Source organism: Vidua macroura, chromosome 2 (genome assembly GCF_024509145.1).
Source record: "Vidua macroura isolate BioBank_ID:100142 chromosome 2, ASM2450914v1, whole genome shotgun sequence".
Lineage (NCBI taxonomy): Eukaryota > Metazoa > Chordata > Aves > Passeriformes > Viduidae > Vidua > Vidua macroura.
In genome coordinates this window covers 63,896,716-63,918,754 of record NC_071572.1, presented here as the reverse complement: position 1 = coordinate 63,918,754, position 22,039 = coordinate 63,896,716, and the positions used below count along the sequence as shown (strand labels likewise).

General features: G+C 40.0%; 1 protein-coding gene across 3 annotated transcripts in view; it reads right to left on the bottom strand.

Moving 5' to 3' along the window:
* ZPLD1 (zona pellucida like domain containing 1) overlaps window positions 1–20,974 on the bottom strand; it is an 81,021-nt gene extending 60,047 nt beyond the window's left edge. For 2 of the 3 annotated variants that reach the window (XM_053971901.1, XM_053971898.1), the window contains exon 1: window positions 20,860–20,974. The gene's annotated coding sequence lies outside the window, so the exon portion shown is untranslated. Of the gene's footprint in view, window positions 1–7,506; window positions 7,555–20,859 lie in introns of those variants that run through there. The other variant, XM_053971900.1, reaches the window with a different exon arrangement.
* Between the last annotated feature and the right edge of the window lie 1,065 nt (window positions 20,975–22,039).

Here is a 22,039-nt window from a genome sequence, read left to right as displayed (position 1 = left end):
GCTTCACATGATATTCATGGTTCTAATTCCTATTAAAGCAAATAAAATGTGAAGAAGAGGAGAATTCCCTTCACAAATGAGTGCTACTCAAGCCAACATATGATAAAGGACTGTGGCAAGTTTTCACTGACTTCCTTTAAGTGGTTCCTGACTAATTGCTTAGAGAGCCCCAGATAAGAGCCAAGATATGAAATAGGTGACAGCATGTTAGGGGCATAAGTGGTCTACTGGGAATCAGAATAAACCCCAGATATTTCCATTTTAGCCATGTCACTGTATAGCAAGAACGTCAAAACTAGGAACTTGCAAATAGCTGATATCCAGCTTAAATATGTCTAAAACTCCAGTTTTACTAACTCCAGTAAAGTTGAAAGTAATTTAGAAACAGCATCATCTTAATTCTGAAGTAATCTGAGAAAAGACAGCACTAATTGAGCAGCAAGACATTGAGTACTTCAATATTCCTAATCTTTTTAACTTCTTTTTTTTAAATATAACAGGGGATACCAACACTTCCTTTGTTACAAATATAATTCTATTTGGAAAGCAAAAAAGAAGAACAAGAATAGTTTCAAAGATCACTCTGATTTGAATTATCACACAGAATAACTCTAACAGTACTCTTGGGTTAATCCAGTGGAATATTTGGACAGCAATCTGTCATCTTCCTGCAACCAGTGAGGGCAACTGCTGTTGTGTCAAACTGCAGTCATGTAACCTGTGCAACCACAAAGAGTGGTCACAGCACAGTGCTGCAGACCAGCTTCTTCCACAGCTGCAAGGGCACCCAAGGACAACAGGATTTTGGTACTAAGGAGCTGGCAAGGTAGGTAAATGCAGGGCTGTTCTCCTCAGCTCCCTCTACTCCTATGGCCTTCTGTCACTCCTACACACATGGATCACACGCACCCACACTCCAGTCCTTTACATTGCCCATACTCATTTAGGCCCCTCTGCATCAGCTGGAGCCCACAGGAGCACTGCTGAAGTATCCATCTTTGTCAGTGCTGTGACAAAAAAAACACTGGACAACATAACACAACTGCACCCTGCTGTTAGACTGGCAATTGGCATTGCAAGTATTCTTGTTCCTGTGCTTATGACCCCCTGGTAGCATTTATGGTGCTGGAGAAAATATGAAAGTACAGAGCAGTACATTCACTAGAGGAACTGGATAATATCAATAGTATTTGTATCTCCTTTGCAGAATATGAGCTTCTACCTATGGCAGTCCATACACTTGGCACAAAAAAAGGTAACTAAAATAAAGATGTATACTTAAAAACCCCACATTATTGATTAGGAGCATTGGCTTAACAACTGTTTCTTTGGGACTGTCAAAACTGATGACCTAAAGTGCTCACTTCTGAGGCAGTATGTATTGATAAAAGCACAAAACCAATAATGCTATTTATATTTCAGTTTTCTCTACAGCGCTATTTAATGACCCATGGCAATCCTTAAAAAGGTTATTTTAATTACTCAGATCTTATTCCTTTAAGAAGAAATGTTCTTTGTTGGCAGCTCTTCTAGCTTGGAAAGGTGGAGAAGGAAGATAAGCAGGGAAAAAAGACAGAAATTGACCCAGTCGATTTGCGGAAGTCCATGGGAAAAATCTATGCCAGTAGGTTTATGTACTCATGATTAAGTACACCATTACACTGCCTATATGGAGAGTAATTTTGCATATGGAACATTCCAGGTATTCAGGACAGTTCTTAAACAACTTTATGCAAACAATGATCAGAACTAGAAAAGGGCGTCTAAATTCTGTACCTATATGGTACATGGAACAGTTCTTTGGGCAACTTCTGCCAGTGCCTCATGACCATCAGATTAAAGAACTTCTTTCTAACATCTAGTCTAAATTTCCCCTCTTTTAGTTTAAAACCATTTCCCCTTGTCTTCTCACTATATGCACATGTAAAAAGTTGTTCTCCCTCTTTTTTATGGAGCCCCCTCTAGGTACTGGAAGGCCACAATATCTCCTTGGAACTACCTCTTCTCCAGATTGAGCAATCCCAACTCTGTCTCTCTTCACAGGAGAGGTGCTCCACCCCTCTGACCATCCAGCCCTCCTCTGGGCTCACTCCAATCTTTCTTGTGCTGAGGACCCCAGAGCTGGATGCAGTTCTCCAGGTGAGGTCCTCACAATGACAGAGTAGAGGGGAACATCACCTTCCTACAACTGCTGGCCATGCTGCCTTTGATACTGCCCAGGATGTGGTTCACTTTCTAGGCTGTGAGCACAGAGTGTTGGCTCATGGCCAGAATTTTATCCATTAAAAGACCCTAGTCCTTCTCCACAGGGCTGCTCTCAATTCCCCAACCAGTCTGTGCTCATGTCTGAGATTGCCCCAACCCAGGTGTAGCACCTGGCTCTTGGTCTTGTTGAACCTCATGAAGCTCTTGTGGGCCCACATCTCAGGTTTGCCTAGGTCTGTCTGGAAGGCACCCCACCACCCCTGAAGCAACAAGAGTCAATAAGGGACGTAGAAAATAAAACTGAATGGGTATTCACAGTGTAATATGCAGTCTGTTTCACTTATTTGGTTAAAAAGCCCACATGTCTGGTATTTTTGATCTCAAAAGAAACCAAATAGCAAGACACATCCCGATCACCACATTTAATCCCAAACAAATACGCTTTGTTGCCTCAGCTGGTGGCTAATTGCCAATTTGTTTCATGAACAAAACTTGACATAGAAAACAGAACCCAGCTATTAAGTATAGAAGGCTACAAAAGAAAGCAGGTAGCTTTAAGCTTAAGGCAGAACTGCTCTGCCAGCAAGCATCAATGTGCAAAGCAAAATCCCACCTTCTTTATCTCCTCTTTTGAATCTAACTTTTTTGCAGTAGGTTATCTCCCTCAAGGGCAAACATATTCCAAACATTTAAGGGCTCTTACAAAAGGCTAGCACTGATCTCTGTGCTTGAATAATATCCCAAATGGACCCTCATTGGTAACACGATAACAAAATCAGTGTTTCAGGCAAAAGGGAAGAGTCTTTCTGCTCCTCTATTCTTCTCTTTTTGTGCATTGATATAAAGATCAGAGTCACCAGAATGAATAAGATTTAGAATTCTGATGAAAACAATGAGATACTAAACACTCTGGCCCTTCCAAATTTGTATTCAACCTCTCCCTTTGTTAAAGCTGTAATCACACTCCCATCGGTATTCAAGGGATTTATGCAAACAAGGTCTCTTCTGTCAAAAATCATAGCAATTTAATGCAGCCACAGCATTGGGTTGTGTAGATTACTGGCACCAAAGACACAATTTAGTATTCTGACGTGTGTCAACTCTCTAATACAAATCAGATGGTCTTAGCAGACTCTTCGGCCATTCTAGCACAAAATACTGCATCTACATGCAACAGAACCAAGGGAAAGTAACAGAAGGTGACTTGAAGTCAGAGTCATAAGGAAATTTAACAATTAAGCTCAAAGTCAGCCTAATTGAAAGGTTGCTTAATTGAAAGGACAGTATTTGTTGAATATCCTATTTTTTCTCTCCATGCTTATGGATACTTTCATCCATTGCTTAAGGATGGACCCAAATAAATAAAAGCTTGCTGTCTTTACCTCTGTGAGTGCTGTTTGTACCTATTACACATCCACCTCATACACCCAACACCCAAAGGAGGAAAAGGAGTCCATTAGGTCCTAGACACAGGACTTAACTCATTAAATCCAGCTGGAAAAAAAATTAACACTTAATGGTCCAGTGGCTTTCTGCCTGACATTCTCACATGTAATACCAACTCCTCCATCACTCAGGGCCATATCCTGCCTCCTCTGGGCAAGCTCTGCACTTTGTTTCAGTGGGCACAATTTAATCCCTTGAAGTGACTTGGACACAGTTTAGCCATGACCTGCCCCCATCACATTATTAACTATAGACAAATCTGGCCATGTTAGAGAAATTCTACCTGCACTTGCACAGGGGATCATGTCTGTACTCACTGTCACCTTTTCAAGAACAAAGAATGGATTTCTCTTTCTGGCTTAACACTTTTTTTTTTTCCAAAATCAGTTTGATGTTCTGAGAGAAAAGGTGGAGAGAGCAAGCTGATTAAAAGCCGTGATGAAATGCAGGGAATAGAGTGGAGACCTGCAGTGGTCTGTCACCTCCACCTACTTTCTCCTCAGGCAACCAGTGGCCATTACATCATCAGGGCAATCTCTAATTGGCTGCATTCTGGATACAGTTTCTGACCAAAAATACACAGGTTAGATTAAAAAAAAAATGCCATTCCCAAAGCATGTTTTAATTTAGGCAGCATATTACCAAAAATCACCACATTTTCAAGCAGCTATTTTGAAGGCCAAGTTCTTCATATTCAGGTTCCTTTCACTATAGCATCTATTGAAAAAAACGTAAACTGTGGTCAGTAAAGAGCATGTATTTCAAGCTTGCAGATGTGATAACTTCAGCAACTCCCCTGAGTAAAAGAGCAATGAGTTAAGATCTGAGTGAATACTACATACAAAATTTTAATACATATATATATATATTTAAGTCTCAAAATACACAGAAGACTTCCTTTGACCACATGGACCTCTTTTACATTCACTTTTCAATATGTTTATGCCACTGATTCACACTAGCAGATACTGTTGAAAAAAATAATTTAAGGCACTTATTGGCAAAAAACAACTGTTGCACTTAAACAGATCTTGGTGCCAAGATGACTTTACTGCTGCTCGTGGATTTTCCAAAGGAGAAAAACAAGATTATATTTGCAGGATGAATCACTGATTGTGTATTATTTACTCAACTGTAGTACATGAATAGCTCGTTGCAAATAAGGACATTGAGGTATATATAGCACATAGCCTTAGTATAGAGAGCTCATCCTGCCAAGTGAATTGGGGCCAAAAACTTAATAAGTATTATTCAAATCTAAAGGGACCAGAAGTAAAACAGGTTCTATTCCTTACTTCATTCCAGTCCTTATCTCCTCTCCTCAAACACATGACATGCATAATCCAAACACAGCATTCTGCAAAAATGACCCTCATTAGAGAAATACACAGAAGTAGATAAAAAAAGGTGATGCTCTTCCTTTTTTCATGTTGACTTACAGCTCCTTAAAGCAAAATTCTCATCTGCATTCTGTATCCACAGGCTGCATATTACTGGTCCCCTCACTGGCTGCTCAATGCACTGATGTGATCTAAATAAATCAACCAGTAAAACACACAATATAACAGCTGGTGTCTGTCAAAGAGATGTTACTGGGCCTAACAGTATAGGAACACCTTCTTCAAAGAGAAACAAAAAGTTTAGTCGGTTTTCCCTATTAAGTGCCTTTTCTAGAATTGTAAAACATGAATCAAATCCTACAAACTTGCATTCTCTTTACAAGCGTTGAGAGAAGGCAGGAGCTCTGCCTAACAAGTGTCCTCATCACATAGTATTTATACTGCCTTCATAGGACCCTGAAACTTCAATATTCATCTACTTGGCCTCAGTTTAGCTGCAGAAGTTCCAGCTGCTTTTTAACATTCAGACTAATTAGGGAGACAAAAGAAGTTTCCTTAGAAGTGTAAGTTAGTTTCAGTGGTGAATGAGATGTTAAAGAGTAGGTGATGGACTCTCTAAAACAGCTTCTCTGATCTCCCAGTACTCCTTTCAAGATCTTAGCTGGTCTGCCCCACTATTAACCTCCCTCCAAACTGAGAATTAGCTATTTATTCTCAGCCTTTGTTCCTTCTCTCAAAGGGCCCCCTCCTCTCACACTTTACCCAAAAATTCTCAGCCATCTTCTATGAATGTGTATAACAAAAGCCTTTTGAAAGTCAAAATAAATTATATCCACTGGTTGGGATACAGAGAAGTCTCTATTTTGACCATTTACAGCACATTTTGAAAAACGTGATCCTAATGCAATGCTGTTTTTACTGCAGTCTTATGAGTTGACAGTGGTGTTAAGAGCATATGCAAATGACCTCTCCAGCCTCAAATCTTTCTCTCTGGAACTAGCAAAGAGCAAGTTCTATGTCCTTGTGGTGTCCCAGCAAAGTAGTTTTATACAGCTTCAATCTTTAGCACAGAGCATTCCAGCAATTTATCTTATAATTGAGAAATAGTTCCTCCTGTCCCAGGATCTCTGTCAGAGAGGTATAAGGAAAAAAAAATCAAAAACATAACTGGAAACCCATTTAACTTTATACATCCTTAAAATATGTGTAAATGTAGGAATAAAAAAAAAAAAAAACCAAAAAACGAAAAAAAAAACCACACAAACCCCCCCCCCCCAAAAAAAAAAACCAAACAAAACAAAAAAAAACAACTTTTACCAAAAAAATCTAAAAATTGAAACCAGGAAATTGTGAAGAAACCCAAGAAAGTAACCATGTGCAACACGATCTTTGTTAAAATTGGCAATCTCCACAAAGAGCCAACTACCTGAAGTGCAACCCCTTCCACACCCATAGGGTGTTCAGTAAACCTGGACTGAACTGTATTGACTGCAAAACAGATGTAACAGTTAACTAATTTCAGTGCCTAAGGACAAAATCTCATTCCCAGCTCCCACACATCACAAAATGTCACAACATTTGGCCACCTCCTATTTAGCAAAAGCAAAATACCATGACTTCTCTCAGGGCAGGATTAAAGGACAGTGTCAGTGCTTCATTGGAAAGCTGGCAAATGTCTTCTTGTTTTGCTCAAAGCCACCCTGCCAAAGTAGCACGGTGGCTTTGAGGCTGAATGGAAAAAATGGGCACAAGAGAAGGAACACATTCCACCTGCCTATCAGTGTCTGAGAAATAATTATTAAATAATTGTGACTTTCTAAAAGAAACAGCAAAGTACTTTGCCATCTTTCTACTCCATTAGAAACAATTTCACTGATCATTACAATGAAGCCAAGGGACAATGCAATGATACCTGAAAAAAACTTTAATTTAATAAAAAAGAAAAAAAGTGGAACTACAGAACCTATTTTAATGGCTCAATATTTGGCACAAGTCTGAGCAGTACACCACACATGAAAATGGAAACTGCATCAAACCTTAACTTCCTTTGCACTATCTCTGAGACTTTGTTTCAGTTTGGACTAGGTGGGGATGATAGGTTTGAGCCACAAGGACTTCCCACTATCCCACATAAATCTTCTCCAGAGGTTCCACTCAAGCACTGCTGGAGCATAGTCTGTCAGATTTGATGAGACAGGAGGCCACAGAATGAGAACTGCTGAACCAGATCTGAGGGCAATCAGACTTCCTACAGCATGACAGGGTGTTACAGAAAAGCAGTGCCATGGAACATTGCATTCAGGCTTGGTAATCAAATAAAACTGTCATTCAAGACTTATTATACTCCTGTGCATAGTTATCCATTATCTGCAACAAAACCTGAACTTACTAAATTACTTCATATTTTCAGTATTATGCTGTTGTTTATTACAGAGCAACATGAAGGAATGCAGAAAGAGTAATTTTCTACTAATACTGAACAAGGAACATTATTAGATTAAGGAAAGAACATTACCCTTGCAGCTTTTCTCTCAGCTTTGTGCCATTGCAGAACATGCAGTTATATACTTCTCCCTGATGCCTCCTGACACAGATTTAAAGAACCAAGGCAAATTACACCCATCACTCTTCTAATGCTGGGGAAGAGGCAGAGAAGGAAATATGTTAATTTTGGTAACATACCAGAAAAGTACATAGGTGTCATATTCCTTCCATCTGCAGAAAACAAAAGGCTAGTTGGTTCCCACCACACACCTATAAGAAGAGACAGGCAGAAATACCCAATGATAAAAGGGGGTTTACAAAAAAGAAAGAAAGATGAAAATTGATACACATATAATAGCAGTACCTGAGTAATGGACAGGAGGGAAATCATGTTTCAGACAAGGCCCCAGAAATCCCTTTTCAGTGTTTCAAAGACAATGCATAAGTTGGGGGGTGGGGAACACACAAGAGCCTGGAGTCTCTGCTATTATTCTTCCAGTTCCAAACTTGTATGAGCAGAAGCCCCAGGGCAGGAGTTTAGTTACCAGCCTTTGCCCACAGGTTGCTCATCAGTCTGTCACAGCTGTTTAGTGCTTGTAAGAGCCAAGTGCTGAGGCACACAGAGAACAGACAGCAGTGCACAGGCATTGCAGAAGGAGCTTTGCAGGCAGTCTTATCTTTTTGACCTCCTACAGTCCCACCAAGAGAGCAACAAGTCATGATACACAATTCTCTGGTCCCCTCAGCTTAACCCTCTGAGGCAAGTGGGAACAAAGTAGAAGAGGGGCAGAGAAGCCCAACCAGATCCACTTTCCCAAGTGGAAATCAGCAAGGTCATCTCAAACCCTGACAAACTCTATTCTAGTCTCCTCTGGGAACTCTGTCCATATGTTTATGATAAGGAAACAGCTCTGCATGCAGCTGCCAGTTATTTTCATTTAGCCCCAGCATTTGGCAATGCCCACATGTGAGACTCTGCAAACAATCTTTTTACTGAGTTTCCATGTGTTTACAGTATCATTATTCAGAAGCTTTCTGATCAGACAGCATTGCCAACATCATTTACATCATTTGCCAACAGTATTTGGAGTGCTCAGTATCTGTGAAGAGCAAATACGTGGCATAATCAAAGCTCCATAGAAACAAGGATTATTTTTCAACTTTAACTAAGCTTTTTTTGACTTATGGCCACTTTTTTTGATTGAACAATGAGAGAGTTCTGCAGTGAAAACCTTCTCCAACCTCCAAGCCCTAATGAAGACTTCTTATTCCAAGACCTTGGATCAGGAGAAGAGAGACATACCCAGGTGAATGTTGCCTCAGGATGAGAACAAATTTGCACTGCTTTTCTCACTGTGAAGGGCACAGGAGGAAGCCACAAAGACAAGTTAGCAAGGGCAAAATTCTGATCAGCCTCTGATGTGGATAACCTAAAAAGAAAATAAATGCTTGGATGACATTTTAGCCTGCAGGCAGAACAGGAGGTATATGTGCCTAAAGGATCCAGAATTAGTTTTAATATACTATAAACACAGCCTGCAACGTGGGCAACACATCTTACCCACTTTGGTACTGACTGCTGCCACCAAAGTACAGCAAAGCTGAATTCAGACAACAGGGCTCTTACAAGACTTACAATACCCTTAGCCTGCCCTCAGTCCCTTAAGGAAACTCAGAAGTGAGATAAATCTATCCTTCCAAGAGACCTTAACACCATAAAATTATTTCTGGGTTTCACACAGGAAAAAATAAAAAAGGTCTTACATAGTTTCAAAAGTTAAAACAAGGAACAGAGACAGGCAGAAAAGTATCTACAGCTGCTGAATTTGTATCACGAAGAACACAGATAGGGGAAAACTGAAAAGAACAAAGTTTCTGGCAAATGGAAGTAATGTGAAACTGTTACCAACTTCTAACTGTAATTTGCAAGAAAAGAGATGGGGCATTCCAAAGAAACAGACAGAAAAGTTGAGAGAGCTGCTCTATGTGCTATCAGTATGCAGCAAACCCTAATAAAATATGGGCAATGTGTACTCTACTGTCCTCTGGACTCCTCTGATTGCACCATATGTTGGAAGTGCACATCTGCTCTTTACAAAAAACGGATAGTAAGTATTTAAAAGCAAATGTGAGGAATTCACAGAGTAGAAGCTGATTAACATTGAGCTCAGCACATGAATTTGTTAGTCCAGTGCCACGTGTCTGACTCACACAGTCATGCTGGTGCAACATTCTTTAGCTCCATTGCTGTGAGCCTGGAAATTGAACATCCATTCAGTGCTAACAGCAACAATATCTCCAGCAAGTAGCTCCTGGGACAAATGAACACTTTGCACTGAAATACTGGGCTTTAGGAAAAGCATTTCTTCCCTTTTACCAGGTTATACATATCTTAGTCTCATTTGTATTACAGAAAAAAAGAAACTTGGATTGTGCAAGAATCTTTCAAACAAAACTGTGTTACAAGTCCGTGGCAAAAAGTAGATGCATGAATCTGTGATGGGCTGCCAATCAATTTTTGACAAATCAATATTCTCATGACAGATTAAGAGGGCACACATTTCACAATTTATAGCACTCACAATATGCACACATAGCAATGAGTACTTGCAGTACAGTTTCCTACCTAGGAAGTTTTTTACATAAGGCTTTTAAAATATTTTCTATCAAATTCTTTTAAATATTTTCTATTTAAATATTTTTCTTGTCAATAATACATCTATCTACTCCTTAATGTTGGAATTCTCTAAAAGTGGGTGTTTTAGCAGATCACTATTATGCTCAATTTTTCCTTGCATAAAATACAATTAATTCTATCTCAGGAAAGAGGAATTGCCCAATTTCTGTAGAAATTGTGAGAGGTTATCATTATTGCTATTAAATAGAGATGTCAGACAAAAGAAACCCTAACATGATAGTAGATAAAACGTGTTTTATGGGTTTTTTTGGGTTTTTTCTTCATTTTGGGATACAATCCCATGTCTACAGAGTGTCAGGAAACTACTTCAAAGAGCTACATGAAAAAAAGCAATCCCCTCTCTTTAAAAAAAAAATTTAAAAACAACACCAAAAGCCTTCAATATTTTGCAGAAGTATCATTCCTTCTCTTCCTGTTTTTAACAAAACTGTTTGAAACCCCAGGTTTAATAAAGTTAACCACAATTGTGCAGCTCCTGTTTTTCAGCTCTATTAATTCTGGATGGAAATGTTCCATTATTTAATGGGTTTTTATCTAGCTAAAGTTGTTTCTAACATACATCTAGATAAATAGCAGCACCCTCTTTCTTTGCACTTCTCAATATTGGATTTCATTTTAGGAAAATCTCTGCCTCTGCCCTAAAACCTCATATTTATTCATATTTATTTCTATATTCTAAAACCCCAAACTCTAAGTTTCCCACACTGTGATATTACACACTTCTAACCAACTACACACCTGTAATCCCAGTGCTATTAATCAATTTTGGAAGTCTTCTCCACAGCCTCAGGTCAAATGCAGTGCTCTCTTGTGGGTCTGTGCCTCTCAGCACAGAAAGTTTAAAATTCTCAGCATCCAAGATTCCAACACATGTGAATTTTGAAACTTGCAGACTATCCTGAGAGAAAAGAGTCAGTCCACTTACTTTTTTAAGTGAGCCAGTGGTCCAAACTTATTTTTACTTTATTGAGTCATTCAAAACCAAATCCATTTTCTACAAATATCTTTGCTGTTTGCAAATTGCTCACTGAATAATTTATATGAAGGAAATTCACCCTAAGGGTTTGCCTGCGAGCTTGTTCACTTTTACTGTTCCCTGCCTGTTATCCAGTGTGCTTGAGCAGGTTCCCAAGTCACACAACTTTATTTCTACTCCCCAAGTGAATTAGTGAAACTTTAAGCTGCTATATCCATACAAGAGGAATAACAAATCACAAATCAGGAACAACCATTTTTGTTTTCTAGTGAAAAGCCATCTTTACCTAGCTATCTAGGAGCTAACAATATTCCCTCAGAAAGCACATCAAGAAGTGCAACTCATGAACCACAGCAGCAGGGCTGGCAGGGTGCTTCATCAGAAGGGAAATCCCATTTCAAACACAGGCAGCAGGGAAATTGCTACAGGGAAGCTCTCAAAATGGCTTTGCTTTTGTTTCTGAAGCCCAGAAGCACCCCTCAGACCACTGACCTCCCTAGGACAATGGCAAGACTTCTCATTTTGCAGACATTCATAAGCAGTTATTTGGCATCCCTCTGACCCCATGGTTCTTTTGTGCAGTATTACTGCTGTACTGTACAAATCATGAATTGCAAGAGCCCATCCAAAATAAGTTCTCCAAAATAAGTTCTCCAAAAGTTGACCATTGTTTTCAAAAGGCATGATATTCAAAACTATGGAATAGCCATCAAGTAAGCTAGTTTCTAAGATTTCTACCCAAGCTGAGATAGAGATGGACCAGAGAAGAAGAACTGAACAGAGGCCATGGGAGGGACAAGCAGGGAGCAAGATGTCAAAAAAACATGCACTGTTCAAAACCATGGCTCAGTTAAAAGTCAGGAAATTGTTTAGGAAGACTGACCAGAAGACCTGGTCTGCACAGACCAGTTTACCAGCCAGCTTTAAGGTAGATCTTGCCTTGCTGTAAGAACTGTGGCTCTCAAGCCTGAGAAGAAGCAAGCACTTAGTAACTCTGCAGTGAGCAATGACAGCAACTCCAACAGTCTGCTGCATTAAGAGGACAATATTTAGCAATAGTCAGGGTTATGCCCACCCAGTGGGAAAAACACTTGGGCAGTGTCATCTACTTGTCACCCTGTCTCAGAGCCTTCGTTTGCTTTTGATCCAAATTCAGACTGTACCACAAGAAAGAATTACATGTAGAATATTATTAGTAGTAAAATAATCAATTTTTATTACCTGAATGCTACACACAGGGTCCATTGAAATAACTACATTACATTTCTGGATTATCCTTCCTCTTATCCTTTGTGTATGCATATAAAAGTAATTTTTACACTGGAATCATGTAATACTACCAATACTGAGTTCCTTTTCAGCCCACAGAGATTAACCACCCCTTAAGGATTGTATTGACCCTGGCTTTGCTCTCACCACTGTTTACTTCTCCGGTCAATGAATCTTGATGCTGATTACAACAAAGTCAATACCTGCTTATTACAGTTAGAAAAAGAACTACTGAGAAGGCTTATGAACACTAGTTTGGTGTCTGCCAAAACTACCCCAGTTAAGGAGTCTGTCAAGGTTTCATTGTCTGTCTTCTTTTCTAGTAAAACTTGTCTCAAGTAACAATGAAAAAATGCCACTTGAAGACTCAATAATCCAGTCTGTTCTTATAAAAGAAGCCCTGACAATAATATTTTACTATTTAAGATATATGCAAGTATTCATTAGTATACAAATTCAAACACATAAGCCCAGACTTTATACTGAATAATTATTATTTGGAGGTTGTGTGTAGCTGTTGTGGGGTTATCAATAGTTACTGCAGCTTTTAGGATTTAATTCCAGTCTTCTTTGTATTGAATGTCAAGTGCTGGTCCCCAGGGTAGGTAGCACATTTAGTTCTCTCTTCTCATTTAATTTTATTTTTATGATAGATTTAAAAGGAACTCCAGAGCTCAGTTGTTGTTCACAACTTCCCAAATAGAGCGCTCAGTAAACCGTCCAAGTAACATTTTTACAATCAGAATCCACAAAAATCCATACATACACCCAAATCCTGAGCTAGGATGAAACAAAATGATGAGAGTTTATTTTGGAGGGAAAATATCAGGGAAGACATGTACCTCAGTAAACCTGGAGAAGAAAGGTGTGATGACCATGCAGCTTTGACCAAATTCGTGGCAAACATGCAGACATTCTCTGTTATTGAAACCTGGGGTGTCCACCCTTCCTGCTCCTGCTAACAAGATCTGTGCAGTTAAGTTTACTGACAAATTTATACTTGTTCATGTTTTATTCCATTAAGGCATCCTAAGTGTCTCAAAGCCACAGAAAACAGCTAAACCAACATCAGACATCCTAGTTCCATGCATTCATTGAAAGCAAATTCAGACAAGCACTATCAAAATTCTGAAGACCTTCCCCCTTTACTCATGCCATAGGCATGTTCATCTCCATTGCATTCAGCAACTCTTGTCTCTGCCCACTCAGCCAAATGACTGAGAAATCTTCAGCTGAGCTTTTCTGAGCATTAAGATGTATAAGACATTGAAGCTTAAAGCAAAGTTTGTCAGCACAGCTTTAAGAGAAACATTTCAAATATTTTCTGATTCCCCACTTCCTAACTACCTTAATAATCTGAGAATCTACAGGAAAATTGAGGTCTAAGCTTGGTCTTAAGGTCCTCAGATAGGTAAGGATATTGAGCGTGGTTGGGCTGCATTTCTCACAAGGTCCAACACCTTTCCAGAGTTTGCAGTGGTTCTGCAAGGCCTGGTGTTTGCCTTTTGTTTAATCACCTGCTCACTCTTCAGTCTTGTTCCTAGAGGAAGAAAAGGGTGTTCCTAAACTGTTTGTTATAGTTAAAAATAAAAATTCAGAATAATTTTTTCTAGTCAGTTAACTATATTCTTGAGGGAAAACATAAGGTAGTATGATTATTAAAGAGCACTCTCAGTAATAGTCACATCTTTATTGTGTCAACCCTTTGCCAAAATAAAATAAGATTTATAATAAAAGCCACTTACATTTCTTCTTTGCAGAACCAAGCCATCTGCCTCCAATATACCATCAGCCCCTGCTAGATGAATTCACACATATTTTAAAGCCCCAGAGTAACCATTAGAATGGAAATTGGACACTACTTGTCATTTGCAAGCTTTCTTAACTGGAGAGGCTTCCCATTTGTTCAATTAAATGTTTGCATGTGCAATACACTTTATGAAATTCATCCCAAAACAGTGAGGACTGAAATAATCTTGGAGGCAGACGGCACAGCTGTTCCTTTTAGAGCTATCCTCGGCAATATATGAAGTGATGGACAGGACGGGGAAGTGGGAGTGAAAACTTGGTACTTTGAAGAATATTATCTATGGGTTTTAGCAATAAACAAACCATTTCAGTGTCAATCTTCCCTCCCCTATCGTATGTAGCTGTGTGATTCACACGAGTTTATCCAATTAGAAAATACTCATTTAATTCATGAAGTCAAACCACTGAAGTTATGTAAGGTTTTCTGTCGCCCTGATTTTCAAGAGTTTTCTAAAGCCTTCTGAGTTTACATTCTTGTAGAGAACTTTCCCACACAACTTTCTGTAAACAACCTATTGTTTTGCATTCTTTCATAGAGGCGGAGAAATTTGATGTACAGGTAGTTTGTCCAGTGTCGTTGGAGAGGTGGCATGTTCACCCTCCAATCCACTGGCACCTTTTGAGAACTATAAAGGATTGGAGTCAGAGAAAATAAATTAGTCTCTTCATTGTGACCAAGGCTGTGGTGCATTGTTTTTCCTTGTGTCATCTGGTGACAGTTTTCCCCTAAGAGAATCCCTCCCTCTGCCTTGAAAGCTAAGGGAGTCTGAAAATATGTCTCTTACACTGACACAATATACAAAGATATTTGTATGGGCTGAGGAGAAAGCCTGCACGCAGAAGGGAGCAAGTTTAAGCTGCTGCTTATTTGCATGCCTCTCACAGAGCAGAAATCATTGCACCGTGCTCCAGATGCTGCAAATCTCAAGATGCACATCCAGGGCTCATAATTAAAACTGGAAAACATTTTCACTGAGGAGAGGGAGGAAAAAAACCCAGAGATATCCCAGATACTCTACATCTATTTTGATATTTCTGGGGTGCTGATCTGTTCTACCACCTCAGTATTAGGAAGTTTCAAGGAAAAGGCAAAAACACTCCCTCACAGATACAAGACCTGAAAGAACCTGATGAGAGCATACCTATTTCTGTACAGCACCTAGACTGGGGGCAGAAGGTTCAGTAAACTACATAAGCAAAGTAATCAAAAATTTTCTTCAAAAAGATTTTTCAACCCTCATGAAAGAAAATAAGACAATATGTAGAAAGATATTTAAACCAAAATAGGTTGTCAGGAAAGGATTTCATCTCAGAAAGCTGGAATGCTTTACTGTAAAACAAAAAAATGAGGATCACATTGTCCATTGCAAACCAGCACATATCCCACAGATTTTCCTTAGACGCAGAACAAAAACCACTTGGAGTGAGAAGACAGATCCCAATCCTTATATCCACAGGTAGGAAATTACAGTAGCTCTGTGGAACCCCAGTCACCTTTTCTGCAGATTTAATGAAACATCAATAGCCAAAAAAAGTTACAAGACCTAACCCAGTTAGCAAAGAATCATAGAAACCAAAGGACAGGTCTCACCACCTCCTTTCCCCCCACAGCCTACTCTTCCTGCTTTCCTCTTCAATCCTACAGCCTATTAGAGACTTTCATAGCTGGAGTGCTGCTGAAAACAGAGAAAATGTATTTTGTATGGACTGTCAGTAAGATGAAGAAAGTTCTCCATAGGTGCCATGTGACAATAAATGGCCAGGGAGAGAATGCTGAAAAGCCAAAAAGTACATCCAGGTTTACCAGAACACCCATGTTTGAATAGGTTCAGCTGGAGACTCTTATGCCTAATGCCTTAAGAAAAATTAGAAAGGAAACAATGCTGCCAGTGCACAAGTAAGGGAGGTGAGAGGGTACTTTGGAAATGAATGGCACTCTGCCTACCAAAGGATTTCTTTGTGACAGTGAAGGGCCGCTAGGTTGGATATTCAGTACTGTATTACTTAGAAAAATATTTCTTGACCTTGCTGTTTCAGTATAAGTGCTTCCCTCCCAACCATCTCTTTCCCAGTGGTAATACTATAAAAGATGTGCCCCAAGGGACAAGTTTCTAATAATGTTCTAATCTTGCTTTCCAAGCACTTACAACAACCACAGGAGCAATTTTAAAATAAAAGAAGTAAATTCATAAGACTCAACCTCTTCTTTATTTGCAGGAAACTTTGGCTATGCTTAAATTATTGCAAACTGTACCATCACAGAGAAATATAGTTAGTTTCTAACTCTCATTTTCTCACACTGCTGTAAACAGCACAATACATGGAAACTCCAGACAAGTGATGAAAAATAAGTGTTCTAATTTACTGGTTTTGTACCCTGGCTTCATTTCAGCTACATCTGAAAAGGCCAATACCCACATATGATTCCAGTAATTCTAATGACATAAAAATGGCTATTCATAATTATTTATTTTCCACCAAAGTTGTAAATATGGAAGTCACCACAAGGGCATAAATGCACAGCTAATCCAGAAGTAACCCTGCTTCTGCAGAATACCTCTACAAAGCATCAGCGGGAAGCAGAGGAAATTGGTGTACATGCTAAAAAGCCTGTCCTCTTTGAATCACCATTCCCATAAGAGCAGTTCTTCCACTTTTTCCTGCTACCTATGCAGCTTTCTCATCCTCAGGGTGCAAGACATGGAACAAGTTACCCTCAAACACAGCACTATGATAATGGCAACTGCCCACCTTCAACTGCTTGTCTCGCTCTACCCTAACCAGGTGCCCCTCTCAAGGGCCTCTGACAAGCTTCAGGTCCATCAGTATATGCTAACTACTATTCATAAGCTTCTGCTCCTGATTTTTGGACAAGGAGTGGAATTTAGCTCACATCTCCATAAGTGCAACCCAGTAATTCTCCACAGTTCCCTCCTTTTGAACAGCCAAGTAATGATGAGGGGCAGAAACTTGGCAGCTACAGTAGACATTACACTAATGGACTGGGAACTGAAGGACAGTAGGGGAAGATTCCCACTTAAATCTTGAAGTATTGTCGGAGGTAGGAACCAGGTCACTGATACTTCTAGGAAACATGAAGTGGAGCACTGAGTTTTCCTTACCACACCTATATCTTGTGGGAAGCTTTTCACTTTCTCCTACAAGGAAATAAATGAATTGCTAGAAGCTCTGTGGGTGATGGGGTTTTTCCCCCTCTCCACTCCAATGATCTTCAACTTGCATGTTACCACAGTGGCAAAATGCATTTTGGTTTTTAGGGTTTTAGTTATTAGGGAGACTGAGGGGACAATAACAGGGGTGCAGCAGCTTGGTTGTTTTTTTTTGGTTGATTCATTAGTTGGGTTTAAGTAACAACTAAAGCAAAGGTTTGGCTCTTCCAACAGAATGGAAATGAGCTTTTTGCCATAAAAATTGTGGATATCACAAAGGAAGACAGCAGTTACATTTTTTCACTCCTGTAGGGGTTCATGAACCCTCTGTTGGAACTTATGTGCCCCCTACTCCCTTCAAGCTACAGGATAAAGTCTCAGTATCTCAGCAGATGGATGTCCTAGTTCTAAAAATAACAAAAGAAACTTCAACAAACAGCCAAATTCCAGCTATATTCCTGAGGTCTTCAGAGGAACATGACCATGCTTTTACAACAAACCCCTTTCTGCACTTCTGGGATACCTAACACAAAGGGAAACAGTAAAAATTAAAATTGAAGATGGCTCTTGAATTCACTGATCTCTTGTTACCAGAAGAGTCACTGGTGGTGTGTGGACTCTGTAATTACAGAGAATTCAAAGAATATCAAGTTGGTCTAGAGTCGAGGTCCCAAAGCCGTGTACCTCAGCTGACCCTAAAGGCTGAATCCCGTGTTAGTCCATAGTACTCCCTAAGGAATGAAGGCATTCCTCACTTCTACCCAGAGAACACAACCAAGTTGCTTGTCATCAGACCTCTCCCTCTATTGTATCTTCTGGGAAATTTTGTGACCGATCTTTACTTTTTTCTGCTAAAAGGCTACTTCCAGGTTACGTTATCATTGCTCCAGCAGTGGAGAGTGATACATTAGGCTCAATTTTAGCAACACTTAGAAGTTCTGTTACTCAAAGCACAAGATAAGTTTCTCTAGGCTCTGATGACTCCTCCAAACCCCCTAGATTAAACTACAGGAGGGTCCCCTACACCAGACTTCTCTTCTGCATGGTACTAAATAACTCCCACTGAAGAACTTACAAGTCGCATCATTTTTGATGCAACAAAAAAAGATCCATAAAAAGGATTAGATCTGTTAAAAATTTCAATACCTATAGGTTGACAGTAGCATTATAATGGTGCATTAATAAGGTACAGACTTGTATGAATGGTGCTCAATCAGCAGTGAGAAATAAAGCTCTTCATTGTTCAAATCAGAAGTGTGCAAACTTACATTTTCCAGCATTTACCCTTAACTACATCACAAAGAGGTCTCAAGCTGGGGACCACTGCAATCTGCCTGAGGTTGAAACGACTTCTAAATCCTGTACTTCTCATAAATGATTATCTCATTCCTTGAACAATGAAGCTGCATTAATTTTGCATGTTACCTCAAGCACTTTACTCCAAGAATAACAGTTCCATTTCAAAGCAAGTTAAGCTGAATCCCCTTTTTATCACACATACAAAATGGCTACCAAAAGATAAGATAGGCAATGAGCACAAGAAACAGACATTAATACTTAAAGCACCATCCATAAGGAAATCTCAAATTAAGGAATTTATCCATTATTAAGGAATAGATCCCCCTATTTAAAAAATATATATATATATTTCCTAAACTAAATTGAACTCCTTGCACCTATTTTAGGTGTCTGTGGAGCATTTCCATAAAGCTGGAAGGACACTCAGTATATATTTAAACCTTTTAGTCTGTAAATTTTAGTTAAGTGAGAGAATTTATCACTGTCACTGAGATAAGGCCCTGTTTAGAAATGAGTAGCTCAGTTCACCAAACTATTAGAAACTTGTTCTAACCAGCAGAATCAAAAACCTTTTTTTGAACAGCACAAAAATGCAAGAGCAAAACTGACGGTGTCTGACCCATGATGGTTTGCATCTGACCCCCATTTTTCACCTCTTCTCCCACTAATCCTGATTTTAATTATCTACAAATTTGTACTTACTCAAGGCTAGCACCTAATTTATCTATGGAAATTCAAATTATCCCTTGTTAAAAAAAAGTTTCTAAAATAGACAGGTTTGCCAGCCCTTAATGAGATCGTTATTATTCATATTAAGTATAGTTGAAAGTGAATTAATAGCAAAATGCTTCCTTTCATTTGCAGGGAACAAGAGGGATGACACAGTTTGCAGATATCTTTGCAGTGTGGGACCAGTTTGTAGTCAAACCAAAAGGTCTTTCAGCCATGCAGAATCCTGCTCTCAGAGACCTGGAGTACATCCCAAACATTCCTCCTACCACCTAACAAAGCAAAACAGCATAAATCTTGAGGATTTGCTCCCAGCCCCTGAGAAGGTGATAGGACTTGAAGGGGCTTATACAAAATCGCATCGTCTCATAATATTGAGCAATAAGAGTTAACCGTGTCACATAGCATTTGAGATTGTCACATGCTAAGCTACTCAAGCGCTCAGTATTAAGAATTCAGAGCAGAGGTGGCCAGTAAACAGGGCAAGTTTACTCTGTCAATGACTAAGTTCTCAAATTCACCTAAGGGATGCTTCAAATTTCTAAAGAGAACAGAAAAAGTCTAAAACATGAAGGTGTGAAAAGGTGCTCAAGTACCTAAAGTGACGGCTATGTAATACTCAGAGGGCTGGACAGCTAATTGGAAAATGGGACTAGCATTCATACTGAACTTTGGATCTTCAAGAAAAGAAAAAAAAATAGTAGGGCTGTGAAGGACGACCAGGGGATCATGCTCCTGCTTTCCAAGGCTCGGAAAGTGAACAATAACTGATAGAAATCAGCAAACCTTCTTGTGAAAAACACCAATCACTTGTTTCTTAAAATTTTAAAAGTTTATTAGTAATTAAGTAGTTATAAAAATAGTAATAAAATTAGAGTAATAAGAATTTGGACAATTAGGATTAGGACAATGCGAGACAATAAAAAGCAAAGAATTATGGACGTCCAGATGTTTTTGGGCACAAAGCTGCCAAAAACATGCCTTGCAAACAAAGGAATAACCCTTAAAAGCAATAGCCTGTTGCATATTCATATATCTCGTACATGATGCATAAATTTCCTTGCAAATTAAGAACTTTTCTGGTTTTTGTCAACTTCTTCCCCTTAATCCTGGTGGTTCCATAAAGGCGGAGAGAAGGTTGAAAAATGTTTGTCTTTTCCGATAAGGAGCCAGTAACTCTTTATGTGCCCTGTCGCTGTTATCTCTGTGTGAAGAGTTTCTTGATTATCTTATCCCTTTCTTGAGCTAGTAAAAAAAAAATCTTACATCGCAGTTTCTATTTTAACTTTGTTATAACCTAAAACTATATTTAACACACTACTTTAAAAGGATTAATACAGTATTACAAAATAACCCTCCATAACACATACAGTATTCAGTTTAATATTTGCGAAGAGCCAATCATTTTATCTGCATTTTTCACACTTCACTTACTGACTGAACACGCCTGTCAACACGAAGCCCACCACATCCTTGACTCGGGAAGCTTCTTCCGGCGCTTCCCTGCCGGGCAGCAGCCCGGGTTTCCTACCCGTGACCCTCACACCGGCCCCCGCTGCCTCTTCCCGGCGCTCCCGGCCCGGCCCGGCCCGGCCGGCCCCGCCCCGGGGCTCGGCGGCGCCGCGGCTCCCGGCCCGCGTTCCCGGTCCGGCAGCGGCCCCTGGCGCCCGTCCCGCTCCCGGGAGCGGCCCCCGCACCCCGCCAGGGGCTCAGCGGGGCAGGAAGAGCGGCCAAACCTCGCCGCGTCCGACAGCAAGCAAGGAGGCCCCCAAGAGCGGCACTCGTAAGCTCGGCGGCTGAGAAAGGGCAGCGAGCAGCAGAAGGCAGCTGTGTGGGAAAGGGATGGATTGCACAGTGTGGAGGTGTATTTCCAAACGGGGGGGATATCCAAGTCTTAAAAATGATGCAAGATGGAGACAGACCTCCAATAAAAAATTATAGAGGTACCCAAATAACAGGGAGATCGTGGGTTTCTGGTGTCACTCTTGACAGCTGCTTACCCTGTTCTTGAATACCTCCAGTTGCTGAGTGTGCTCTCTGAGTCCCTCTTCCCATCCTTTCCATCTTAATCACCACAGATTTCCCCTAACATTTTGCCTAAACTAAAGGCAGCAATTCAGGTCCATCAGGTCTCATTGTACCCACCACAGAGACAGGGAACACATCATTGCCCTTCTCTACAGCACTCTACAGAGGAATGGCATTTTCTGAGCCAAACACCATCAGTTTGCTCCAACCTGTCACAGGTTATGTTTGCCAGATGGCTGAGCTCTCTGATGGTGCTCTCTGCTGGGGCCTCCCCAGGAGATCACATCTTTCTTGAACCCTCCACACAAAATAGCTCACAGAACTCCAGCAGTGCCAGGACAGCAATGTGAAGCAGTATATCTGCTCAGCACATCTGATTGACTGTAATTCTGTCTATTACAGACTTTAGTAACATATATGCCTCTTTTCTTAGTGTCATAACACTACTGATGCATATGCTACTTGTGATAAATTACCATTCCCACTTCTTCTTTTGTAGGGGAGACCAGATTTACTCCCTTCCCTGAGTTATACCCACTGAGTTACTCCCCCATCCTGCTTCTGTGCAATTCATTGTTCCTGCTTA